This window comes from Macrotis lagotis, chromosome 1 (genome assembly GCF_037893015.1).
Source record: "Macrotis lagotis isolate mMagLag1 chromosome 1, bilby.v1.9.chrom.fasta, whole genome shotgun sequence".
In the NCBI taxonomy this organism is placed as follows: Eukaryota; Metazoa; Chordata; class Mammalia; order Peramelemorphia; family Peramelidae; genus Macrotis; species Macrotis lagotis.
The window spans coordinates 383,731,870-383,744,444 of NC_133658.1; the positions used below are offsets into that span (position 1 = coordinate 383,731,870).

Genomic DNA, 12,575 nt, shown 5'->3' on the forward strand with positions numbered 1-12,575 from the left:
GGAATCAAAATTTTGCTCTCCAACATTTCAAAAATTCACTCTGAATAATGAAAAGAGTTGTGCAAAGTTAAAATCTCAGCTCTGTTACTTATAACCTTTGTAACTATACAAGTTGCTCCCTTTCCCTGGAACTGGGAACCTTATGTATGATAGAGCTGTGCTGGGATATTAGCTGCTTTCCTAACTCTCCCACCTAAACTGGGTTATACTCCCTTTTTACCCATGCAACCCAGAATTCCTCCAAGATATCTTCTTGAAAAGTTGCTTCATTATTTTGGGGGAGTGGGGAGAGTTGCTTTGTTTGGTTTAGTTTGGTTTGGTTTCTGATGGATTCTGTCACTTTAGGATTTGTTTAAAGTCTGCATTTAAAGTTGTTTCATGAAAAACTACCAAAGTTTCTTAGCTTTGTCCCACCATCTTGACTCTGTCTCAGAAGATCCCTCATTATCTTCATTTATTGCTTTAGTTCAATAATAGTCTATCAGGGGAGGGAGGAGAAATAGAATCAGACTCTCTCCTTGGGGTCTGTTCCAGGTGGGGTTGATCTTGAGTTCTGAGTCTTGGTCCAGGGTACATGACAAGATGAAGTTCCAGGGGTGGAGAGTTTTAGGAAAACATCAAGGTGGGGGGAGCAATTACACTGCCAAGCAAAGCAGCACCATTTCCTTTTATGGAATTGAAGCATAGAATTTTGACAAGTTCCATCCCATGAATTTCAGCTCTTAAAAAACATTCTTGTAGTTAAAATCTTTGTGCTAAAGAATTCTTTCATCACCTCTCTATTTTCTTCTACTTTGCTTCCAGTTTCTTTGAATATGCATCCAACTTGTTCAAGAGCTGCCACCTGCTCCTCACTTAAAGTGATCTCTGATACAGATATAGCTGAAATGCTGCATTTCTTTAATTTAAGTCCTTTAGGTCTCTATTTATGTTTACTTCAATGTCTTTCATTTCCAAATACTTCATGATTATCAGTTTGTTCATATTTTCCAAGAGTTTACAGTGTTCACTGGTGACTGTAAGCTTGCCTTTCAGGTCAGTGGCCATTTTGAAGAACATATCCTGGCATATGTGATGCCCATCTTGGTGATGATCTCCTCGACCATCTACACCAGAATTTTCTAAGCTGGGAAAAGGAGGGGGGAAGGATGAGAATGGGAAGGAGAGCTAGAAAGTGCTGAGTATGTGTATACTTTAATTTTGAGATACAGAATGTACAGATTGTAGATAGTCACTACCCATTCTTCATTGATATTCAAAGTTTTGCTAACAAGACATGAGTCAACATGTTAAAATAATGATGGTAGAGTCAGAAAATATAGGCTTAACTCTCTTATTTGCTACTTCCAAATTGTGTGGCACTGAAGAAATCATGTAGTTTGTCCCATTTTTATCTTCTTCAAGATTAAAATGAGGGAATGAGAATGGATCATTTCTAATGTCCTCTCTACATATGTAGTCTGTGATATCATACTAAACAAACAAAAAATATAATAAAGGAGATGATAATTTCTGTTCTTCTGAAGACTTTGTCTAAAGCACTGTCTCAAAAGTCAGTAATCACTTGATATGTGCATTCAACCAACAAATACTTATTATTATATTATTATAACTATATAGCAGATACTATGTTAAGTTTGGGGGATACAAAAGAGACAGAAGATACTTTTGGCCCCGAAGAAATTTATATAGTAGGCATAATCAGAATAGAATTACTAGGGCTTTGTTCTAGGGTGTTGAAATTTAGATGGAGTTGTCAGTATTTTTATTAATTTTTCAGAAAAGGAAAAATTTGGTGATGATTAGCAAGAACAATTAGTTAAAATGCAAAACCATAAGATTCCAAATATTAAGTCCTCCCTTGCCAGGCCAAGTTCTGCCCGACTCCTTGCTACACAGTCAATCTCCCTCCCTCACCTACCTTCCACCAGTCCAATCACAGCTTCTTGTGTGTCCAATATTCAAGACTTTTTGTCTCCCTTACCTCCCTTCTTGGCAGTAGTGTTTTCTGTCAAGGTAACATAATGATATAAGTCATGCTGCTTGTTCAGCAAACATGTTATGAATCTGGAAACAGGTGACAAAATTGCTAGTTACAGTTTTGTTTAAGCTATATAGGTTCACATTAGGTTCTAAAATCTTTGTAATGTATTTGTGTATTTATATGACAATTTAAAAATATTTAACTTTTGCTCCTAAGGAAAAATGATACTATGAAACTCACCTAGAAAGACAAACAATCCCATACCTATCATTTGCTCAGGAAGTATTTGAAAATGCTTTGAGTTATCTCTACCAAAGACTAATATAAACTATCATCTAAGAGATTCCATTTAATATTTTTAGTGCATATCATCAAGTGTAGAGAGCTGAGGAGGGGCAGTGTAGAGTAGGACAAAACTTTTATAAAGGGAGAAAGGGCAAATTTTCCATCGTTTGATTTTTAGGAGTTTTAAGTTTGTTCTTCTTGCCAAGAATACCTAGAAGATGTGGAAGGAAAAAGATAACAGAACCGGAGCTTCCATGATGGTTATAGATGCAAAGAAACTTTATTGATATTCATTTCAAAGGATTCTCCAAGGTGCAGTCAGCAGTCATTGGGAGAAATGAAAAGCAAAGATTCCTTTGATAATATGAGATATTATTCAAGGTCAGTCCTCCAAAAAGCAGGTAGCTGACACCCTTCCCTCCTTCCCTTTTCCCTTTAGAAACAACAAATCATTTATCTGGGTTTGTACACTGGGAACTGATAGCATCATCTCCTCATCACCAACAAAGAACACCTCACTAGCATATTTTTAAAATGAAAATTTATCTTCTGTTGTCCCTTAAGTTAATTTAAACTCCAAACTGTTACATGAGAAAACTTTATAAATAAGAATAGTAATGCAAAATATATCTCATATCTAGTAACCAAATACAGATAAAAAGCTAGTCTCGCCAGCAAAGCACATTCCATTTTTCGAGAGGGCTGAGAAGGAGGGAGAATTGTGTTTCTCCACTACTTTCAAAATGCCACAACCCACTCAGCCTCACTATTTTCTTGGTTTTCCAGAAGAAAACAACATGGAAGACTGCAATTCAAAAGTAACCAAAAATTTCCAAATTGAGTATTCTGTGCTGTAAATTTGATCTTTTTTTAAAAAATAAAATTTCTCTTTCATTTTTCCTCTATTTTTTCTTTCTCTTTATCCCTCACTCCCTCTCTACTTCCTCCTTCTCCCTGTTTCTCTTCCTCACTCTCTCTTGTTTCTATCTCCATCTCTTTGTCTGTTTTTCTGTCTCTCTTTATTTTGACATGCACAGAAATAAACTATATATATATATATACATGTATATATATACATATATATATATATGTATTTTACTAAGTTTACTAAGTTTAGCAAGTTGAATGACAAGTTCCATCACTGAAGGTGTGAGGGAAATAATATAAACTGCTTCATTTCAGTTTTATAAATTATATGAGAAATATTAGATATTCTCAAAAGAGATATGAATCTCTTTTTCAATTATTTCATTACCTGAACACCTCTATCACCCTCTTCAAATTTATTCTGCCTCTTAACCCTTCTTGATGGTGGTAAGAATACTTAGCATTGAGGTTTGGAAAGAGATGAAATCAAATCCTGGCTAAGGAAAATTCATTCCAGAGCAGGAGACTTAAATTCTATGTGCCTCAGATTATTTATAATATCTATAACAAAATGCATTATTAGTATAACAATCATTCTGAAGTCCAAATTGCCTAGAACTAAAACTTTGTTCTCACTATGAACTGTTTCTTCTCCATTTCCAATCCACTGTTGAATTTTGACAATTTCCACTCTGAAATATTTCACTCTTTCTTTTCATTCCCATTGTCACCAATTTAGTCAGTCCTCTTTAGCTTTAACCTGAACCCACATAAATCTTTATTATGATCAGATCTGATATTTCTGTTCAAAACTTTCAAATGACTTGTTAGTACCTAGAGAATAAAATCAGACTACTCAATGAGAAGAAAAAATTACTTTTTTAGTCTTTTCACATACTCTATCTTTTGAATAGCCTTTTTGTTGTCCATCTTTTATTCTTGAAAAGGACACATAAAATCATGAAGGTAATATGTATTTGTGCATGTAATAGACTTAAGTGAAGCAAAGTTACACAAAGATTCACTTTCTCTTCCACAGTCATTCAAGACCAAATAACCTTGATAGTTATTAGTGACCCCAATAACATATTCTCAAGCTTCCTTCCTAAGTCTAAGACTTATTTCTTTCCTTCCTTCAAAGCCTTAGTCTATAATATCATATATTTATAGTTGGTGGGGACCTTAAAAGTCATCTATTCAACTGCCACATTTTAAGAACCTCAGGGTCAGAGAAATTAAGTGTCTTTTCCACTGTCCAATATTTTCATACTAGGCTAAGACCTAGTAATGTTTCTGAGGATAAAAATAAATGAATGGGTTATCATTCAAAAGCATTGCATACCCACCATTTAGGTGTGATCCATACTCAGTGCAAGTGAATTCAGTGAATAGAGATTCCCATCTCCTGTGAAAATGATTAGATATTCAGGCAGCTGAAATGCACAGCACTTAACATATAAAACAATTCAAACACAGACTCTAATAGTTAAAAACAACTTAACCTGCCCTTCAACACCCAAACAGTCCAACTTCAAAAAAAAGGCATGGCTACATTATATTCCTAGCTAATCACAAATAAGTTAGATTGTAAATTAAGTTACTCTGAAGGCAAACTATCCCTTTGAAACACTAGTCTAACTTCCCAACTGGTAATCCTGCTCCTTTCACTACACATAGAGACACACCCCTGCCTTCCTCCATGCACACAGTTCTTTCCTCCCTGACAATAACTCAGGAAAACATTTCAATAACTGAATGTTTGATAATTTAGACTTTAAAATATTGTTAATTTGGTGTAACAAAAGAACTGCTTCCTTCTGTGAAAATGGTTCAAGGAAGCAGAACATTTTTTTAGTATTCTGAAAATGTATTTCAGTAATGTCTCAGTACCTTACAAGACCTCCTCCCAAAAATGGTATTCATGAGATATTAACATTCAAATTTATCTGTCAAAAAATTGTTGATGTGAGAGAGGAGAGGAGCATTATCATCTGTTCTGCAGTTTGTTTTTGTAAAAAAATGGAGAAATGAAGAGATTTGCATAACCAAAGATTAGGACATCCTTCCCAGTCCTTTGAAGTCTGTCAACAAGATGCCAATGAAATCAGATTAATTCTAAGATTTCTTTGTGATAAAAAGGAATAGCTGGAAGGCATCAAATATTCTGGCAAACAGAAATATAAATTTGAATGTATATGTATCATGTTTACATGCACATACACACAGGCATAAGCATACATGTTAAAGTATGTATAGAAGTGTGTATATACATAATTACATAATTGTGTTTATACCTATATTGCATTGTGGGCATAAATATATATATATATATATATATATATATATATATATATATATATATGCAAATAGTATTGGCTTGCAGATGTTGGTGTTCATACATGGTATATACTTGAGTGTTTTCCTATATTGCTTATAGATATATACACACTAGATAGAGATAAAGGTAGTTTTGCTGTTTAGTCTTGTCTTACTTCTTGATTCCATTTAGGGTTTTCTTAGCAAAAATGCTGAAGTGGTTTGTCTGTTCCTTCTCTGGCTCATTTTGCAGATGAAGAAACTGAGACAAGTTTAAGTGACTTGCTCAGTGTTCCATAGCTAGTAAATGCCAAAGATCAGATTTGAACTAAAGAAGATGAATTTTACTGACTTCAGGTCCAGCACCCTATACACTTTGTCACCTATTTTGTACTTATGTGCACATATATGTGTGTATACATATAAACTCAGATATTTATGTACAAAGGTATGCCATCACACCCTCAGTTAAATATAATTCACTTACATGTCATGGCATAATATTTTTGAAAATGAAGGACAAGCATCAAAAAGAGCCCATATATGTGTGTGTGTATGTGTGTATCTTGTGTGTGTGTGTGTGTGTGTGTGTGTGTGTAGACACACACATATACACACATCTGCTTCTGGATAGAGCATGCACTGCATTACACATAAATGTACTGTGCAATTGTGCAAAATGTGTATATAATACATGCATTGCATGCATTTATATGTGAACACACAAAGATAAATGTATACATTTATAATTTTATATGAATATGAGTATATAGATGCCAACTAGATGTTATTTGAAATCTGAGAGAGAATTTTTTCAGTCAGTCTGTTTCCCCTGGTGAAATCTCTGGCAGCAATTCTTGCCCTCTCTTAGCCACAGATATCTCAAATATATCTATGGAAACATTTAAAAAAGCCTTCTGTAGCTGCAATAATGTCAACTCAGATTACGTCATTATCTCAGCAAAACCTGAATCTTCAAACAGTGAACTCTACTCCTGGAGAGAGAAAGAAAAGTTTGCATTTGTGTGGTGGAGGAAAGGTACATGCATGTGTGTATGTGTGTGTATGTAGAGAGATAGGATTGGAATTAAAGGATCATTGAGGAAATCTGATCTGTCTAAGCACCACCCCCATCCCCCCCCCAACACACATACATACACTCCCATAGTCTTGTTTAATAGCTGGGGAAAGAGACCTAATTCCTTTTTCATTGTGAGGATCTGTATGTCGCAAATCTTTGCAGAAGACATTGATTCAAATTTCCATAGATGAATAGAAAAGATATTTTTAAGCTAGAACTTTATATTCCTGCTGATTGATTAATACTATGGTTTTTCTCCCTTACTCTTGATCCCTTTCCTTTCATTGACCATATTTAGTTCTTTACACATCTCAATTTCTACCCCTCCCTCTCTACTATTTTCCCCCTTTTTAAAGCCCTAACAATGCCTAGGAGCCCCAGGAAAACACTCTTTCAGACATGACCTTTCAGCACTCAATAAACAATGACTGCATAGATTACCTTTTCCCTCTCTGTGACTGAAACAAGCTTATACACTCTCCTCCCTCTATTCATGTCCTTATCCACATCCCCATATAACTTCGCAACCATTTCTTCTGCATACTTTCTCCTAATACAAAGGTATACTGTTGAAAGATAGAGGCAGAAAGTTGATAGAAAGTCCTATCACAATGTAAGCCTGGGAGGATGCTGCCCAGTCAAACTCATCCAAAATGTTGAACAGGCACTGAAGATATATCCAGTTATTACTAAAATTTCACACCCCACCTATCCACTGACAGCTAGTTTTGACAGTCTGTTATACTCAACCCCAGGCATATATAGCTAGGTCAAAGCATTAACAATAGTGATTAGATCTGGAAGAAAAAGAAGTACTGTGGCAATAAAAATTAGGGTTCTATAGTAACCCTTCAAATTCAGGGCACAGTTGTTTGAACACATCCAATGAAGATGAAGTCTTTTTTGTATTTTTTTTTTTGTTTTAAAGAGTCAGGTAATTTTTTCAAGGGTGACTTCTTCTGTTTAGCTTTTTACTGCACTTTTTCACACTAATGAATCTATGATTTCCTTGGAGAAGACTAAGAGCTCAAACTCTAAATGCTTTATGAATTAATTTTAAATTTCCCCTTGCAAAATAAGTAACATGACTTGCTTAGACAGCCCCAAGGTGAGAAAGAATCCTAGTAGAGAAAGGGAATATAGTAATACACTGAAAAAATCATCATTTTAATATCCATCTAAAAGGCATTTGGGTATTAAGAAATGGGAATATTGTAGAACTTCAGCATTTGTGATATAAGCTTGTCAAACAACAACAAAAATAGCAGAACAGTCTTTAAAACAACTCGATTTATAAAGCAAATTTCCTGCTCTGATTCATGGACTTTATTGATTTGGAAAAAGACTAGTCATTTATATTTGCCAAGGAAGACCAAATTAAGCAGATAGAATCCCAGGAAGGCCAGATTCCAATAAAGAAAACAGACTGTTTTTTAAATATCTTTTCTTATAAAGAGGAGTGACCTATTTTAAGAAATCCTAGTATGCTATAATCCAAAGTTTGAGTAGTAAATTACAGAAATACTCACTTCTGTGTGATAAAATTTGAGTCTCTAAAAAGGGATTAATTTTTTTTTAATCAGTCATCCTTTTGGTGTTTGTGTGTGTGTGTGTGTGTGTGTGTGTGTGTGTGTGTGTGTTCATATGACTATCAATACTTTATTGAAGCTTGGGGATGCACTATTGAAGCTTTGGGGCCCTAAGATTAGAAAGAATATGGTGATGCATTGGTAATATCAAGTTATATGGGATGTGCTGGAAAGTGCCTACCCCTAGCCAACCAATCAGCCTGGGCATAGTGTGTATAGAGTATGATGCTGGGCAATAGGAGGTTTAGTGGAAAATATCCTGCCCTGCTCTTATCTCAATTTGTTCTTCAGAAAACTCAAGTCTATTTAATATAAAAGGACAAACAAGGAAGTTAGAACATACACAGTATAAGAGATGAGTTAGTGCTGACATAGGTCATCAGTAAAGGGCACAAATTTAACCCATATGCAAAGGCCTAAAGTGTCCAAAATTCTTAAAATCTTGAGCCAAAGGTAATATATCTTCCAAACCTGGTAACAACCCAAGTCAGCCCACTGTTTGTGCTGCCTGAAGATTCAGTTATTGATCCTGCTCCAGGGCCTAGGTCTGACAAGTGTGGTCACCCCTCCTCATATCCAGTGTGACAATCACAATCAGGTTCGAAGACTCCTTTCTCAGAATGCTATCACTCAAAGATAGAGGAACTACTTTTTGGAGCAATGGTGAGAAAAAGGAGAGAAGGATGAAATCTCCTTACTCTTTCAAGTAGAAGGTGGGCAGGGGAAGGTTAATTTGGGTCCCCAGATCTATGAAGCGAGGTATGTTTGTGTGTGTGTGTGTGTGTGTGTGTGAGAGAGAGAGAGAGAGAGAGAGAGAGAGAGAGAGAGAGAGAGAGGCAAAGAGAAACAGAGAGAGACAGAGACAGAGACAGAAACAGAGAGTGACGTAAAGAGACAGAGACAGGGAGACAGAAAATTTTATATTACACAGATATGGTTACCACCATAAGGTAAGAAGGGAGGTCAGGAATTACTTACCAATGCAATAATAGTAAAACACACTAAGATTCAGACTGTAATGTCATAAGAATTCAAGACATGAAAAGGATCATAGGACCTATCTATTAACAGAACATTCATGGGCTATGTGGATGGGGAAGGAAATGTAGGATTTGGGCCTGCAGAGAGGCAATTCAAAGTGAGAACAAAAAAAGACACAAGAATAAAGACACAAAAGAAAGGAAAAAAATATGGCATATACAAACAAAAGGGAGTGATCTATCGATCTGTACTGGTACTGAGTACAATATAAAGCTAAATAATCTGGGAAGACCATATGTTGAAATATTTTATTTATTTAAAACTTTAAAGTTGTAAAAGTTTTTCCTACAACACACATATGAGAGAGGTAGTGTGGATTTTATTATTTTAAAGTTAAAATGAGTAAGGTAATTATCAGAGAAATTGGGTGACTCATCTCCACTCACATAGTTCATATAGATACTGGAGCTCAAACTCAGGTCTTCTGATTTCAGATCCAGATATCCCCAACCTCCCCCTCCACTGTCCTAGTCTTTATCATTACTATATCATATAATATCATGATTTTAAAAAATCAATAAGGTTTCTTCCTGTTATTGGTAGAATAATTGGTACCAAAAGTCTCAGAAAATTTTCCTGAAAAACCATCCTAATTTAAGACTCACATTCTATCAGTGATAAGTGTATTTTATTCTTCTTGTTTTGTTTTGTTTTTCTAACTGTGGTTTGGGGTTTTGTTTTGCTTTCCAAACCAATTGTAAACATGCCAGGGGCCTATTTGGCAATGACACATTTTAAAATTAAAATAAAGAAAAAGAATAGTCAGCTGAAACAATAGTCTCTGTGCTTAGAAAATGAGAGTCAATGTGCTACCATATCCCATTACAGCTGTGCTTATACAGCCAAAGTCAGCTGGAGTTTAGACAATACCCAGACAGTTCAAGCTCAAGTGAGGTTTGCTTCACTTCTGGCCATAAAAATCTGATGCCAGGTTATCATTTGCAGAAAACATTCATGCCAGCAAAAACCTGCAGATACAGTATTTTTTTCCTTCTACTTCTTCTGGAATTGTTAGTTGGATTCTTAGCACATTTCATATGTAACCTTTTTAATCCCTACTCTTGCAATTAGAGATTACAGTTCCATTCCCTGAGCCATTCAACAGATGGCATTGCATGAAAAAAATGGAGTTATTTTAAAACCATATTTATACAGAGTTTGCCAGGATGCTTCCTCTTGGGTTTATACATTCACATGTGAAAATTAATTGTTTAAAATATAGATTTCATATGCCAAGGTTTAGCAATTTCAAATGGTTTTAAAGTCTCAATTAATCTATCTCCTTTGTTAAGAACAGTAGCATTTAGCACTGGGAATATATAGCACATAAAGTATGAAAGTTAAATTTGAATCTAAGGAAGTTACATCTTTGAAAACTTAAACCACCAGTCTAAGCTTCACTAAGGTAGGCTCAGAAAGGTCAAATCAGATGATTAAAATGTAAAATCTTTGTGGACAGGTCACTGGATCAATGAACTGATGCAATAACAATTCCATCACATTCAAGACAAGATCAAGGGGTTTGATTCTGTTCTTTTTTCTTTTAAAAAATACATTTAAATTGTTATTATCCAATTGTAAGTCAGAAAATCCATCATGTTGGCTTTGCAGAAATAAATCAAGGACCTATAATTTTGTCCACCTGGTTACATCTTAATCCTTCTTTAATCTAGAGTCTTAGATGATTTCTTGGAGCTCAGAAAAGTGATTGGCCTTGACTTCAAGTTTTGGTCTCTACTTGAAATAGGAGAACATTGGGCAGAGAGGAATAATGTGATCATTTTCTCTTTCTGTAATAGAAATAAATATTTTAATTCAGATAAATGTTAATCCTTTTCTGTATGTATTTGTTTTGATTTACCAAAACATCCCCAATTAACAAACCATGTACAAACAAGGAGCTAACTCAACAAAATTAATCTTGAAAACATTTTCTGCATTAGCCTTGTGCTTCTGTGTTACCCTTGTGCTTACAATGCTCACCAGTCAGGTAAATTTTGTTAACAAAGTCACTCTGGTATATACTCCTATATCTCATGCTTACTCCCAATCCATGTATCTTGCTATCTAGACAAGAAGCCATCTGGACTGGTGTCTTAAAATCTAACACTGAGGCCTCAAGTTATAGAACCAGGAAGAGATGTTAAGGCATCTTAAATTCTTTAGGATGCCAATTAAACTATTGGCTCTGAATTAAGACCCTGAACAAAAATTACCCCTCCATATATGAGCAAAGGGCACTGTCTTACTCCTTCCATAATAGTATCCTCAATTCTCCCACCTCTGCTCCTTTCCGAACTCCTCCAACAATACTTTTTTTCAAAGAAAAATCTTTTTTATTTCTTTGAGGTACTGATACAGCCCTCCTCATGTTGCTGGTATTACCAGCCAATCTCTTTATTTGACTACTTGTTACTTTAACCACCTTCATTAATAAGTGAAACAAAGTTGATGTTCCCTTAACAGTTCTGGGTCAAAGATTTGTGAGAATTCTGTAGTCTTTTACAAGTCTCAGCAATCCCACCTCTGAGCAGTACCATTCTTACTAGACCAAGTTTCTTCTACTTATTTATATCTCTTAATACTTGTAAATAAGTCAAGGAAATAGTGTGATATATAAGAATGCTGTTACTGGAGTAAAGGAGTTCCATTGATGCTAATTACCTGTGTGACTTGGAGAAGGCTCTCAGACTCTCTGAGAATGCTAGATTATCTGTAAAATTAGATGAGTAAAGCAGGCAAACTCTAAGACCCCTTTCAATGTTTTAAGTGTAAGGCTACATAAAATTTAAGTATTTGTTCATAAAATAAGCTTTAGAGAAGATATGTAGTATTAACAAAGCAGTTCTAAATATTAGGAATTTGACTTTGATGGCTTGGTTTCAGCATTCCCTGTAGTAACTGAAGTCTGGTTGCAACACACTTTGCCTTATCAGTTATGTGATATTTTGACTCTTTCCTTTTTTTTAAATTTTATTTATTTAAGGCAATGGGGTTAAGAATGACTTGCCAAGGTAATACAAGCTAAGCAATTCTTAAGTATCTGAGTACGCATCTGAACTCAGGTCCTCCTGACTCCAGGACCAGTGCTCTATCCACTGTGCCACTAGGTGCCTGACATTTTGACTTTCTCAAAATTCAATGGAGGGTATAATCAGAGAACTGTTTTTAAAGAAAAAACACTATATTCCACATATTGTCTAGGACAGGGTGATCAAATTTTTTAGCTCTTCTGGGCCCCATAACCTAATAAAAAAAACCCCAAGGAGTGCGTACAGAATTTAATACTCAGTCAAAAAATAATTCAGTCACTGCAGGAATGGGACCAGAAATCTCAATCTGAACTTGCTTCTTTTAAAAAAATGTTTCACAAAGAATAATGTTCATTTCTGTTTTGTTTTTGTTTTTTGTT

The 12,575-nt window shown here is 35.1% G+C and overlaps 1 pseudogene; it reads right to left on the reverse strand.

Moving 5' to 3' along the window:
• Window positions 1-771: 771 nt before the first annotated feature.
• On the reverse strand, window positions 772-1,059 carry LOC141518127 (biogenesis of lysosome-related organelles complex 1 subunit 2-like; annotated as a pseudogene).
• Window positions 1,060-12,575: the final 11,516 nt, after the last annotated feature.